The sequence below is a fragment of the Manacus candei genome, unplaced genomic scaffold, assembly GCF_025592945.1.
Source record: "Manacus candei isolate 608988 ecotype Guabito, Panama unplaced genomic scaffold, ASM2559294v1 h1tg000005l, whole genome shotgun sequence".
Classification (NCBI taxonomy): domain Eukaryota; kingdom Metazoa; phylum Chordata; class Aves; order Passeriformes; family Pipridae; genus Manacus; species Manacus candei.
The window spans coordinates 15049961-15065454 of NW_026138053.1; the positions used below are offsets into that span (position 1 = coordinate 15049961).

Genomic DNA, 15494 nt, shown 5'->3' on the forward strand with positions numbered 1-15494 from the left:
AGAGAAATCACAGGAAAAAAACCATTTTGTGGTCATTAAAAATGTCATAGCTACATTTTTCTCTTAATACAGAATGATCATTGGTACCTATAGCATATCAATAGTGCATCTGGCTGGGGATGCTGGTATTGGCAGACAGTGCAGTGACCTCCCTTCAAAACATTAATGAGAAGCTCAGCTTGCACTCTTACCCAACATGGACAAACTGACTGGGACACATTTACTTATTGCACCACAAATATATAAATTACTCTGTTTGCGTATGGCCAGAGAAGGGTTCTATGAAGAAGTTTGGCTTAGAGTATCTTGGGCTCCAACCACAGTTAACTAAAGCTATGGAATGTCCCACTATCTCTGAGTCTTTCCATTCACTACAAGATAACATACTTTGACTTCGTCTGCTAAAGCATACGGAGAAATAATTTCTTTTCAAAAGCACGCATCTCCCTGGGAGCACGCTAGGTTTTCAGAAATCACAGCATCTGGCTGTGTTTTGCCCACCTTATTGCAGTTTCTGTCTGTTGATGCTGATGTGTTTAAATTAGTTGCTGTTTCCAAACTCTTATAAAGGCTGTTGATGAAAATCTTCTGTAGCAACACAGTGCCCACAGATTTATTCAAACATACTGAAACTTCATTAATTTCCATTCCCAAGACAGTTTCCAGCCTTTCCCTATGGATATGCATGCTGTTTAATGGCACACGAATTAGCATGTCTACTTGTTGGCACCAATGTGATAATGGTGGCAATTGCTGATAAAGTCATTAGATGGAAATAAAGGATCTCAAATAAGTTAATGGTGAAAGATGTCTGAATTTAGTAGGATCAGGTCTGGCAATATAAAATGAATCTCTAATTTATTGAGCTTCAGTGTGGTCAGGTTCTGGCTTGTGGCTTCTTGGTGGGGAGAGATTTTTTTAAATTCTGGTTTTATGGGGGTTTTTTTGAAATTCACCTGCTTTTTGGTGTATGAGCTGTCTAAATGACTTTATATCTGCTAGTCTCTATTTAAAATGTGCTTATAGCAAGTGAATTATAAGCTGGATTTGTGAAGTAGAAGGGAAAAATCTACTTATGAATGACATCCTTTTCCTGAAGCTTAAGCAAGCCAACTCTGCTCCTTCTGGAGGAGATACACCTTTTTGAATATATACAATTTAAGCACAGTTTTAACAGAGAATAAAAAATATTTATTGAACTGATAAATATTGGGCTGAATGTCCCATATGAAAATGACAGCTTCTTTTCTAGTTTTAAAACAGTGCTTCTGCACTCATTTTCCTATGAGTACAACATTATATACTTTGGTCATAATGAACTATGTTTTGTTTGCAATACAAGGTAATGTGGTATCAGAGTAGTGCCATGCAGATCTATAATGTGGTTTTTAGAAGTAATGCTTTAGGATTATTTATGTGGGGTTTATTAGCATTCACAAAGACAGCCTGATCATGATTGATTTGATCATAATTTGCTGTTCCTGATTTTCCACTGTTCAAAAATTACTGTGCTTAAGCTAGAGATGAGTTACTCTCCCCATTGTTTGCCAGAGTGAGACTAAGAGTAGAATAATGTCGAGCCAGACAAACTTAAACTGGTAAAGTTACTTACTTTTTTTAAAAGAGATGGGCATAGTGGGTTATGTGGATGAAAATCTTTCCATCACAAGCCTTACAAGCCCAAAGAACATTTTTATTATAGTCAGTGGGTGATGTTCAAACAATGAGAAGTTGAAGAGCAAAAATGTGATTCTAGCTGATTCTTGATCTTGCTGGGGGAGGCTGTGCTTTGATTTCTTTCAGGAAAGCATGGTGAACACCTGTGGTATTATATGAAACATTACATAATTATGAGAGTAACATCTTGAATTTTCTTCCTCTAGCTCTGGCCTAGTTCACCTCTGATGAAGCAGCAAGTGTGTGGTGAATTTCATTCAGATTTGTCTTTGTGGCTTGGCTTGCAAGTGTGTGAATCTATACTTGTTGCCCTTGGCATATATTTTCTGGTATTGCTTTTGGTTGTATCAGGGAGAAAGCCTAATAACGTTCCATTAAAATAAGTTTACTATTTAGACCAGATTGTTAACTTTTCTTTCCTTCTACACTTGCAGCCTAATTGTATTTAATATCACAGTTCAGAGCTTTCCTCTCTCTGCTCCTTGTCACTCAAAGGTATTTAAAAGAGGATTTAAACCAGCTATTTTTTGTGCTTAATCCTTGATCCCTTCTGCCCGCCCCCCGCCCAAGCTTGCTTATTCACTGGAAATAGCAACCTATGTCCACATTTTACAGCTCTAGTTTATAGTAATTTTGTCTTCTGCCTTTGGAGTATAAATGATTGTTCAATTCAGACATTCAAAATGAAAGTGAAGTTGCCAGTGGAAACGGGTGGCTCATTATACAATGAGTAAGTACAAATAAAAAGGTGCCTGAGTATAATAATCAGAAGATATTGACTTTTGTTGAGGTCAGGATCACAATTTATTAACCCAAGAGGTAAATATTGACTGAAACTTTGGGCAGCTTTTTTTTCTTCTTTTCTTGTAGCCCAGAGAAGACAGTAGAGGATTTACTAAATAACTCCATCTGCCTGCGCAGTGAGATGGAGACTTTTGCATTTTGCCTGCAGTTTTATGCTCGTCTTTTGTTCTGGCTCTCCCAAGGGCAAAACGATTTATAGCGTATTTTAGAGGAATATTTAAAATCATGCTAATTGGTGTTTCTTTGTAATTAATTCTGCTCTTGACAAGCCAGAATCTTCTCCTGAAACAGGTTTTGCTTCTGAGTGCTTCATCAGATGATCCCAGCACCAGACTGGCTGTCTGCATTTTCTCTTCTACCCTGGCTATCACCCTCTCTGATGTCTCAGGGACCATTTTCTTTCTGTGTGTCAAGAAACACTAGGGTATTGTAGCAGCCATCAGAAAGATGCCCTTGGGAATGATGACTCCTTGTGCTGCTGACATTCTGTTCACTCTCCAGAAAGGGCTTTAGAATCAAATTATTTGCCAGCTGCAAAGCCCTTCATTTGGCTAAAATGAGCTCCCCAAAACTGCTATTCTGCTATCTTACTTGGAAAACCAGGCTTTGCCAGATTTCCTCCATCTTTGACTGATCCATCCTTCCAAGGGGCCACTATGTAGTCTCCATCCTCAGATGCTGATAAATGTGCAATGACATGGGGTGACATGTTCCTTAGTACACTTCCTGATACTCTCCTATGACAGTTTGTGCTAAAAGATATGTTTTGAATTCCTGGGGCAGTTATGAACCTTTTTGGAGCAGGGCACTTGCCTGCTTTAAATTCAGACACATTTTTTTTGTACTTACCTGTCGTCTGTTTTGTTACTAGTAATTTATGGGATGACAGTAATGTGACTGGCATTTTGCAGGAGGGTCTGGTCCCTGCCCCAGGAGGCACATGGGTACAGAGCTACAGCAGAGTTGGCTGGAAACCAACGGGTGCTGGTTGCCAGATGCCAACTCATAGCCACCACATCCCTGCCACCACATCTGTGTAACATTTGCAGACTGTGACCTTGCTGTCTTTCAGGCTATAAGAGATGGTGCAATGAGAATCAGTGTGACTTTCTACTCTTACAGGCTATTTTCTAGATTTGCTTCTTTCCGGTCCTCCCTTTTCTCCTTCTCCTTCTCCTTCTCCAATTTTCTATTTTGTCAAATATTCTGCTGCTTCTTTCTCAGTGTCCTCGTTGCCCACTGTCTTGTTTCCTTGCTCCTGCATCCCCCTCAGAGTAAGATTTTTTTGTTGTTCAGAGTTTGATTTACATGAGGCAATGCCAAGCAGAATTGGGTTTTCACACAATTTTAGACATTACAAAATAACTCCAGGGACTTTTTATCAGGTGAGGACTGCTTAGTAAGCATTGGAAACATGTTCTGAACCTGCTGAAAAAAATCCATCTGTGAATAAGGATCTGAAAAGTATTAGTATCAAATTGTTATATATGAGAGCAAAGTCTTAAATCAAGCTCTGTAATCTGTGGATTTTGGTGGAGATGGGGACATCTGCATAGCAAACATAAGGCTGCTGAAACTAAGCTTTTCCTCGCTACCTTTGCAGAGCCTTCAGAATGGATCCACAGATTCCTGAGCATTCATGTACAGCAGACTGGAAGCCACAGCCACAAACTGGATTAACGTTCTGCGAGATCTGGGAAAATCTTTCCTGCTAAAGCCCAGGTTACAGCTTTGCTGTAACCTGCTGAGTAACCTGCCCTGAGTGGTAACACAGGCTGATTTAGACATTGCTCAAATCACTCTGTAGGGTTAGAGAGTCTAGTGGATCTGTTGCATCTTGGAGACTTCAAGTCTGTTCTGCACTGTTCTACATGTCTGACTTGTGTCTGGTGTAATGCAGCCTGCATGACCTGATCCAGAGAAACCCATTACCTCTACCAATAAGGCCCATAAAACACTTTTGGGCTCAGACCAAAGTAAAAGGGCCAGAGGAAATGAGTTTAAAAGCCTGAGCACATCTCCCCATGGACATAACAGTCCACATCGCAAAATTTATATACATAATTTGAAATAATTGGCAACTTTAGGAAGTAAAGCGAGGAGCAAAACGGAGTTACTTTAGCCAATTATTTATGATCACCTTTTGTCTCAGAGACTTCTGTAAGGAAAATCTTGCCTGTTTGGTAGTTCAAATCATTAATGCTGAAGCTGAAATACTCTGAAAGAGTATTTCACACATTCACTGTCTATTTAACAAGCACATTTGCTGTATTTTTAAATTTAAATGATTTGTCTCCCTTTATTTCCCTATGCTTAGGTGAAGCATATAGTCTTCCTCCCCAGACTGTGCTACCTCCCACTTGCCCTCTAAGTACTTCGTATGAAAGGTCATGAGCTCACAATACTGACTCCTTGCAAAGTTCAACTGGCTTTCTTTTGTAGGGTAAAGCCATTCCCCATCTCCGTAGCAAGGGAGGTCCCCTGGCAGCAAAACAAATGTGTTTAGTTATGTGTGGCATGAACCTCAGCTGCACTGGGAGCTGAGCTCTGGATAACGTGTAATGGTAATGTATCGAGAATTACAAGGCTAACCCATCAGCCTCTCACTAGAAATTTAACTCTGAAATGTTTTATTTTGCCTAGGGAAAGTCTATTTGGGTCTATCATCTAGGTTCCAGGAAGGTCCAGCACTCCCCCCTCCCCTGCTCCTTAGCAGGACGGATGGCATATAAAGAGGTCAAAGAGACTACCAGTGTCATGCCATAAATCAGTGGATCAGCTTAGAGGAGAGCCCAAAAGGCTCCTGCTCATCTGGTGTAAACTGACTCATTCTGCTGTAGTCAACAGAGGATCTGACAGCAGCAGATTTGCCCCAAGAGCTTCAGAATTCCCGCTTTAGATTTATCTAACTGGTATTTCAGATACTCTTTCTCTGCTGTCAGTGGCAGAGATTTTATTAAAACCATCCTAATAAATATATTTCAACTACAGCTTCATAGGATATCCATACTTCCCTCCCTACCCACAAATAATACATTATGTATCTGCGATTATAAAAATACCAGTAGCTAATTTAGTTTAATTTAAATTTAGATTTTGCCCTAAACAAATACTGATGTGCCCTGTATATTTTTACTGCCAGATCATGATTTACTAACTCCATTTTGGGGGTTAAAGAGAGCATGACCTTGCCCCGTATTAATATTTAAAGATTACCCTGCGCATGAAATCAGATGCTGACACAAGTCTCAAAGGACTAAAAGGTTTTTAATCTTTTGAAGAAGCAGTGCCACATTGAAATATGTATTACTGCATTCAAAACACAGCATGTAACAAATGTCCCACTAGCAGGCATCAGAGACTGCAAATTTCATTCAGTGTAATATGGTCCACAAATATCAACTTTTTTCTAGAAGGGAAATTGCAATGCCATAAAGGCTGAGGCTTGACATCATATCAAAAGCAAGCAGCACATCTCAGACATTGCTGTAAAAAGAGTTTGCCATCCAGTCCTAAATGCAGGAGCCATTTAGTGCCCTTTTCAAGGCAATACATAGGTTTTACTCTTTCCAAAAGGTGAAAGTTTACTTACATTTCTGTAAAAATGCTATTTAGAACAGTTTAGGAACCGTGTGATTCTTTGTTTTTACAACAGCTCAAGCCTAAAATATGAAAATCTCCTGATTTTTCTTTTAATAGAGTTTAAAGGAAAGCCAGAGCTGTTTTAATAGAAAACAGAAACAGCTGATGTTTAACATAAATGAATAATTTTATGACTTCTTTTAGAGCATAGTTATTTTCTTAAAAAAAAAAAATCAAGCTTAGCCTTATCAGCATTTTTAACTCGTGTCTTTCCACTACACCTAAGCTTCAAACAAAAATACAAGCTAGCAAGCTGTAGAAAAGACTAATTAGTTTCTCATTGAATTTTGGGTGTACTCAGTTTGTGTGAAAATGCTATAGATGAGGTCTCTAAATACGATAGTTCCTGTGTTTTGATAGCATCATGGAGGTGTTACAGGAAAATGATGACTTTATGGTTTACCCAGTCTCCTTTCAGGTAGGTGACAGAGGTGGCAGCCTACCACTCCTGGTCTCTATTTCTGACAGGCAATTGCAGACTGGTGCCTCTGGGAGCTTGCTATGGTGCTGCCAGAAAGCTCTGGTATAGTTTGGAGGTAGGTCAGCCAAACTTTAGACTGATGTAGAGGAATTTGGGTATGAGAGGATTCCGACTTGAGCGATTAGCCTGTGAAGGTGCATGTTCATTTCCAAATCATCAGCTGAGAGTCACCACTTTATTTGCCGATAGATTTATATTCAATTGCAATAGACTTTAAAATGAAAAGGAGCTAGACCTGCTGTTTGGGAGTTATGGAGGTGGTGCTGGAAAATTTGGTGCAAGGAGAATAAGAGCATCCCTTCTTGGAGATGCAGCTCTCCTTGCCATGGGGCACTGAAGGCTCCCACCTGACTGTACTCTGGGTGCTGGCTGTGCTGTTGCTGGTCTATGTTGTTGTAACCTAACTCTCACCTGGCCATTTTACAAGCAGGGTACGCCTTCTTTGTTCCCTTTACAGCTGTCAAGGACCTTTAATATTCCTTTTCCCTTAGCATGTCTGCCCGAGACCCATCTTTCTTCCATCTGTCCTTTCCTTCAGCAAGGTAATGAGAAATGGGAGCAGATGCCAGAGAAACACATGCACCTTCTAATTGAGTGAGGACATAAAAAGGGACAATAAAAACTGTGTGGAGACTTTTGCTTTCAGTGCCTTCCAAACATTTGGTCTTAGTGCGACACATTTAACAGTCAGCTAATCTATTTCCCTCTAAATGTAGTTATCTTGTCAGATTTTTGTAGAGGCAAAATTTATTAGAAGTTTTTTGGTCACCATAACACAATTTGATCTATTTTATCCAAAATGAGTGTTTTTCTCAGCATGACTTGCTTAGAACTTCATACTGCTAAGTCTCAAAAAAAGAATTTTAGTGACTCACAAGCAGGATGGCATGATGCCCTTCACAGAAATAACAACTACAGATGCATAAAAAAATTAGAATTTAAGAATCTGAAGTTCTTTGCAAAATCTGCAACACTTTTATTATCAACATTGCTGATAGTACAAATGGGAATGAAGCAACTGATAAGTGTTCTGGTCCAATGAATTTACCTACTGCTTATGATCCTTCCAGTTGTATTTTTAACTGTTTTGGCATTCCCTATTAAATCTCCCTAAATAGTCTTCTTGCTGGTTCAGTGCTCTCGACCAGGAAGCTTGTGAGTTCGTGAGGATTTGTACTTGATCATGAATCATTCATGAAATGAGCTTAGAAAACTAAGTTTAACATCTTATTCAATGCTGAGGAAAAAAAGAGCATCTTCTCCCATACTTGTAACAACTTGGCTAAAAAGGAAGTCTCAATGTCTCATTTTAAACACTGAAATTCAGAGCATCTGTTGCCTTTCCAGCTAAACATCATATCTACTAAGAAGCAAGAGGAAGTATTTTAATTTACTACTGTAGCCAGTTTTGTTTTTCGTTCTGCTAATACATTTGACCACATACCAGCAGCACACCACAGCCAGGCTATTGGGGCGCAGCTGACAGGTGGTAGCAGCCCGTGTTGCCATTTCTCACTCACATTTAATCAGGTGTTAGATTTTTCTCTAAAAGCTATGTCTGAAGTCAGTTGATCTTGGTTTTATTTGTTTACGACTGATTCTCTATCTCTCTTAGGACAACAGAAAGCATATAACCCGGGGTGTTAGACTCTGGTGCCTCTCATTCCTTCTCCTCTCCCTTGATCTCTCTGTCCGTGGCAGACAGGAATGCTCCATTTCTGATGGATACGTATGGCATTCATAGCCTGGGAACTTACAGCACTATTTCCCTGCTGTGCATATTCCATATAGATGATGTTTGAGTCTTGGTTTTCACACCAGTGAAATGGGGATAATTGTGTTGCTTTGATGCACTGATAAGAGTGCTTTGTAAAGCTAAATATTTCTTTGTGGAACACGCCATAGCATGTTTGGAAGCTCTGTATAGCAAGGGGTAAGACGACGACAGAGACATGGATCTGATGCAAAAAAATTAGGACAAAACAGAGAAGGAGGTCCATGGTTATTCCCTTGCTGTTCTTTGTCTCCTATTGTAAGAGGATGAGGATATTGCTATGTAAGAGCATGAGGATTTTTTTTCCTCTTCCTTTGCTGAGTGAAAAGACGACAACACAGAATACATCTAGGGACACCTGCTGAGAGAATAAAACACAATAAACATGAGCATGCTATGGTGAGAGACATGTTTTGCTTGTGCAATAGACATTTTGATCCCGAGTTATAGGAAGTTTAAACATAACCTGTAAATGAAAATCAATTCCAATGCTTTTGTTATTCAACCTCAGGTTTTTTCATTGTGCTTTGCGTTTTTTTAAGCTGGACAAATTTTGATCTCATGGTTAAGAGAATAATGAAAAAAAAGAAAGTACTTCTAAACAAGGTCTTCTAAGGTGTCCCACAGGACTATGATTTTAAGCCGGACTTGCATTAATTGCAGTTTCTCTGGCTGTTTGTTAGGCCATTGCCATGCTGTGTTAAGGTCTCGATGCTTTTATCTAGCCCTCCCCTATTCTCTGTTTGTTCTTCAGCAAGGATGAGAGGAACCCTTACAGTATGCAAATACATAATGCTTTCTATGCTTCTTTCTTTAGAGACATAAAAGGATTTTTTTAAAAAGGCAAGTTGAATACAGAGAAATAAAGATGTAAATCTTCAGAAGCAGGCAAGCTACACTCCCTCTGCACTTCACAAATGAAGCACAGTTTTTGCAAAGAAAGAGTTTGTTAGGAGAACCAGAGGAAGCAGGATTTCCATAATGATTTGCAAGAAAAAATTCTGTAACACATGGCACCATATTTCCTTCAGAACTGTAATCCCCTTGGGACCAAATTCTTTACTACTTAATCACTGCAGTAATTAGAGATGATGTTGGCAAGTGTTCATTGAACGTTGTGTCATTTTACATCTTAAAACCTTTTGGCGTTACTTTCCATTTCCTTTATTTGTTGTGTTCTGGCCCATCCCTGGATGATTAGATACAGCTGGCCTTTGCTTTGGGACCAGGTCAGTTTTGCAATTAAGAGCTATGTTGGTCTGCGCTGATAAAAACAGGGACTAAGTAATTCTATTTATGGTTTATAAATTACTTTTCCACCAAACATTTTTTATAATGACTTGTACACAAGCAACATGATGTGAAACAAATCTCTGAGCGAAACAGAGGATTCCAGCCGCAAAAAATGTCTTTGTCCTGCAATGAGCCTCCAAATGTGGAAATCTGCAATAACAAAGTATGAATAAACATCAGTCTGGATGAAGCAGAACTCTGTAGGTGGAGAATAATGCTGTAGCATCTAACCTATGTGCGGGAGGTGGCCATGATTATGAGGAGTGCCCTGGGGAGCACAAGTGGCAAGTGGGACCACAAGCAGCATCTGCCTAAACCTGTTCTTTCCCCTCTCTGCTGTTCTGTACAGGCCGGCTGATGTGATGTCTGATGAAGAGAAAGGAAAAAATGAAAGGGCTATTCAACACCTTTATCTGTCATTTGAAATATCTGTTGGTAAAGTTGGGTGGACTGCTGTTGTGGTTTTAATAATAGCCTGGCTTCTCTGCATTGCAGGTCTGTGCCTGTAGCTGTTACTTCAGAAAAGCAGAAAAGATTCTTCTCACAAGATATCATAACAGGTGAACACTACATGTATACCATTCAGTTTCCTAAAATCCAAGTATCGTTAACTATGCTGACTGACTTATGAAGACAGCAGTGCACAGTGGAAGATCCCTGAACTACTATTGTAGGCTTCATTTGTCCTTTTACACTCCAGATCCTAATCTTCATTTTTCAAAATGTTCATATGTGTGTGTGTGTTACTTTTTTGAATAGGCTTTGATGAGGCACTGAAATCTTTCAAAGGTCAGATGTGGAGGGTGCAGCTATGGCATGGCTGTGATGCACACTTCTGGCTGACACCACGTGTTTAAGTATCTTTTCAGCAGGGCAGACATTGTGGTGTCCCTCATAATTTGCTTTGGTCTTGGACAAAGGCTGGTTCTAATTTCTGCTTGCAGTCTCATTTCTCACAGGCCAAAACAGAAAATTCATCAAATTTAAAGTTCAACTTAAATGACAATTTGTGCGAATAATGACCTTTTAAAAGACAAGGTGGTATATTATAATGTCTTTTGAAACACTTTCAGAGGAGAAAAACACACAATAAAAATTATATGACAAATATAAAAAAAGGGAAAACAAACTTAGTAACATAAGCAGCCATTACGCCTTTAAATTATCTCTCCGCAGCCTACAAATCTTTACTTTACTCACGCACACCATACATCTAGCAAAGAGAGAAATAATATTTTTTGTTACCACTCAATTATAATTGATATACTACTCTATCATTTTAAAATGTGTGAAAGCTGAAAAGTACAAAAAAAATTAAAATGACAGGCAAGGAACAGCATATAAAAAGTGATAGAACTTTCTAAGCTAGTTTTATATACATCCCCTTGTATGTATGTTCTAGGGGCATACAAGAAGTGCTAATGAAAATTGGTAATGCGTAATAGCTCAAAACCAATTAAAGAAAATTACCTCTCCTTTTAATTCTGCTTACAAGCCTTTTCTACAATATTGATTATTTTTCAGAGGTAAGTGATAGTATCTATTCTTTCTGCAATTAATCCATATGTTCATTTTGCATAGTGGTTTTAGAAATCCACTGAGGTTCGGAATTAACAGCATACTGGTAACTCTAAAATAAAGCTAGTTCTGTGAAAGTTTCTAAGAAAAGAATCTGACCTAAGGCTGATTGCTCTGCTGCTGTGATAAAGACATCTATTAGTGTATTAGTTGTCTGATATACCAGAGGACGGGTTCTGGAATCATTTGAAACTAGAATTCAGATTGCACCCAGCCAATTGCTTCCTTTCTCCAACACTAGCACTTAAAATTCCAGAGCCGTGGCTAAACAGCAAATGTGCATGACAAACCCACTATTTATGATTTTGTTTGCTACCCTTAAATAATTTTGATGTTTCTTTTTTCTTTCATTTTAGAGTCTGTCCCTTATGTATATCTTCCAAGAGGTGATGCTAGTTTTGTGCTGCAAGTTGTATCTCTCAGTCTGTTACACTTATCACATATGCTATACTGATACCAAAGGGTAGTACATTTTTAAGCATTTTTAGGTAGACAATTCAAGCATTAATTTTTTTTCTATTTTTCCAGTATGAATGCTCCTAAATTACCATGGGGCAGAAGGTATTATGGGATGCACCTTAAACAAAGCGCTGAACACAGACTGAGTGGCTGCAAGGCCAGATACCTTGATAGTGTGAATGGGATTATAAGAGTATTAGAAGTTCCCAAATCCTGTTGCAATGGTATATTATAGAAAAGTTTCTATATCTTACTTTCTGTTTCCATTCCTTTTAGTACCTTTACATCCATTTATATGGGTTAATAGCAACAAACAGATGTGCCAATCCCTGCTGTTCATCCTCTCCAGGATGACCAGCCCTCCTTTTGTTTTAAAAAAGACTTTGAAAAGTGTAAGCATGAATGCTTACAGCTTGGCTCTGTCCTATATCCCATGTTGATGGACAAACCATACATTAGGCAGGATTTTGCAACCTCGGGGGCACAGACTTTGTCTGAGGCTTGCTTCCTTGATCTCACCAGGAACTGGGATCCAGATGAATCCAGAGGCAGTGTGGGCAACTGCCCTGTCCTTTCCTCTAGGGAGAATGGTAGACTCTACTCTACTATGCTATGTGCTGTTTATCTTTCTTTTTTTTTTTTTTTTTTTTTTTTTTTTTTGGTAACAATAAGAATCTCTTTAACAGTAAGAATCCTCCTCCATTTGAGGGCTGAGTTAAAAGTCAGCCTGGAAAGGCAAATGGCAGAAATACAGCAGACCTCACTAGGTTTTCTGCTTTTAAACTCTGGGTGCAGTTTGTGGGAAAACAAAACAAGCCAAAATGCATCCTTTTCTCATTGAAATAGACAACCTATTTTCTCTTTTGAGGCTCACAGACACCTGCTCCAGCCCTCCCCAAAAGAGAATTTGGGTTCTACAGCAAAGAGAATTATATGCTAGCCTCTGCTTTTGGCCACTTTATATCCACATGGTATTTTGCACACTATTCTTTGTTCTGTCAGATGGTCAGGAATTCTACTGTGTTGCAAAAAAACGCTATACACTGTTAAAATGAGCTTTACTTTTTAAGTCATTGCCTTTGAGTGTACTATAAAAATTGCCGTACTTCCTGCGAGAAAAGTTTCCTATACTATTTTTTAAATTTCTATCTGTTGTTTCAGAAGAAAGAAAATCTGCAAAATTTTAAATTACGTTTACCTACAAAAGCAGTAAATTTGGAAATGTTCTGTCTATTTTAAAATGTATTTTACATGAAATTATAAGTTACAGCAGTGGCACAATTTCCAGATGTGTTTCATATAGATATAGATTAAGACAGGTGTAACAGGTTGAGCTAAAACTACCAACCAAAATCCCAATACTTTTGATTATTCTGTTTCTGAATAACAGCTTAAGTGATGTATGCTTTTAAGAGTTATACCCTGAAAGGAGGGATACATATGCCTTCCAGCCAGGAGACCAAGCATAGCATGGGTAAAAATCAGTAGCGATTGTGCAGTGAGTTATGTCTATGTAACAGTTATTTATGTCCCCATCATACGGTCACAAGGAGTGCCCCTCTGGTTGGGAGCCTTAGCAGAGAGGTCATGGGCTCTAGGCGGAGGCAGACTGAGTTTTCTTCTCAGGCTTTGATGGATTTTACCAGGTCTGTCTCTGTTACCATCGTTTCCATTTTGTTCTCTAGATAAGAAATGGAAGTGTGTAGTTCACAGAGGCCTTGATCAGTCAGTTGACATAGGGTCCCTGCCCGCGGTGAGGTTTAAGGGAATGTGAAGTAACTATGCAGAATCCTGTTGTGTGTAGGTAAAAATCAGTCTTTTTTTCCTTTTCTTTTTTTTTTTTTCTTTCCTTGTTTGCTTGCTTTTAGCCATATCCCTGTTCTCAGAAGCTTGTGACACCTGAATCACCAGCTAGGTAAAAGGATATCTTCAGCACAGTTTTATAAGAAGTATTGTCTAATGATTGCATATTCCAGAAACTCAGCTGTTGTGAGCCCTTCATTGAACTTGTTGGGCTCCACCCCTTTTGGCTATGAACACTTTTATTGGGTGTCCTGCTCACATCACTCTTTTTGTGCTACTGTTCCCTTTCTGTTCTTGGGCCTCCTGCGCTTACAAGACCACTCTGAAATGTTGGACCAGCGAGGACAGTACCTGTACTGAAGCACTAAGAAGATAAAAAAGCAGCGGCTGCAGTTAATCACCACTAATAATACCTCTTTCACAGAAACAATAATTGCCTTCAAATATCCTCTCCCTCCCTAAAATCACTGTTCCTTTCAGCACAAGAAAGGCTATGAGAAGGCTAGGGACAAGCCTTCACTGCCCATCAGTCCCTCTCATTTCTGATCACTTGATTCCTATGCTAGCATCATTCCCTCTACTTTCTTCATCTCTGGGCACTGGCCAGGACTTTAGAGTTAATGCAAGTATCGTGCAGAAGCAGTACTTTCTGTCACTGTTCCTTTTACCTTAATAAATAGATACTATCTGCAAGTGAAGAAAGGCAATATACATTTTCTTTTAATTTATTTTGCAGGCACTGTTAAAAGGTAGGGAACTCATTATGTTCCAGCCAGACAGGAAGTTTTATTTACAGTTTTTTAACTCAATGCAGCCATGGTAAATTATATCAGCCCCTCAATTCGTGCATTATCATTACTTCCTTACTTTCATACCCTTTCCAGAATTACACTACCACTGACCTGATGAACCCATTTTCTTTTAGAATCACTCCTATTTTATGTTTAAAGATTGCTTGGGAAAACTCAATGGCAGCAGCTAAAAGAGCAGGCAAGTTGGCCATGTATAATCAAAAGGTCAGTCTATTTTCAGATGCTTGTTTGGGGCCACTGCTGAAGAAAGCAGGGAGCCATCTGAACCCATACTTTTAAGGCTAAAGGGGATTTTGAAGTTTGCAATAAATTTTCATTCTCAATAGAAAGTGGTATTTTCTATATTTAGGAGGTGTCAAAAGTTTGTTCTCACATATACTGCAGAAAGCCGGGGAAAACAGCCCTGACTCCCCTGATGCCTCCTGTTTGATCATGGAGGCTGGAGAGGGCCTCAGATGACACTCATCCCAGGACACAGCTGATTGACCTCACACCTGCCCCGAAGCAGTGATTCAATTTTTGTGCTGAAGCTTTGAAGGAAGGGGACTCTCACACTTTCCCAAGGACTGACAGCTAGACGGATAGAGCTGAAGTGAATGGGTGACAGTATGATAGGGATCAATGACTATTTGAGGTTTACTTACTTTTTCTGCAGATATCAAAACTTTCAGTGTGAACTGCGAACACAGCTGTTTGCAGTTTACTCTTCTCTTCAACTGTCCCTGTCAACTACATCATCATCATGGAACAGGAGCCAACATCCTACAGGGACTATAACCCCAACCCCCAGTTCTGTATTTGTGGGATGCATCTATAGACTTGAGCTCCAGGAACACAGGATCCCTTCCCTTTTCTTCAGCCTCCTTGCCCTGCTTTTGCCTCTATCTGGAAAACAAGCTTTAGCACCATAAATACTAAACCTCCAATTATCCAGCTGACCAAGGCAGCATAGCAGGAAAAAATGCTTTGTCTTCTCCTGAGTTTTCAATAGCTTTCACTTTCCAGCCTAAGCCCCTCTCTGGCTCCCTGCATCTCCATCACACATTTTGTGTTCCTATTCATTCTTGCATCATTTACCTTACTTCTGCTTCTCCACAGTTCCTTGGCCTTCCCTTCTGCAGTACAGCAAACAATATCCCCAAGACTACTCCAACTACATGTTTAACTTTCT

The 15494-nt window shown here is 39.3% G+C and overlaps 1 long non-coding RNA gene across 1 annotated transcript in view; it reads left to right on the forward strand.

Moving 5' to 3' along the window:
• Nucleotides 1–15494, forward strand: part of LOC127478323 (uncharacterized) — a 72581-nt gene that overhangs the window by 55018 nt on the left and 2069 nt on the right. The window contains exon 5 of the long non-coding RNA XR_007907183.1: nucleotides 10167–10231. This is a non-coding gene — a long non-coding RNA (uncharacterized LOC127478323). The remainder of the gene's footprint in view (nucleotides 1–10166; nucleotides 10232–15494) is intronic.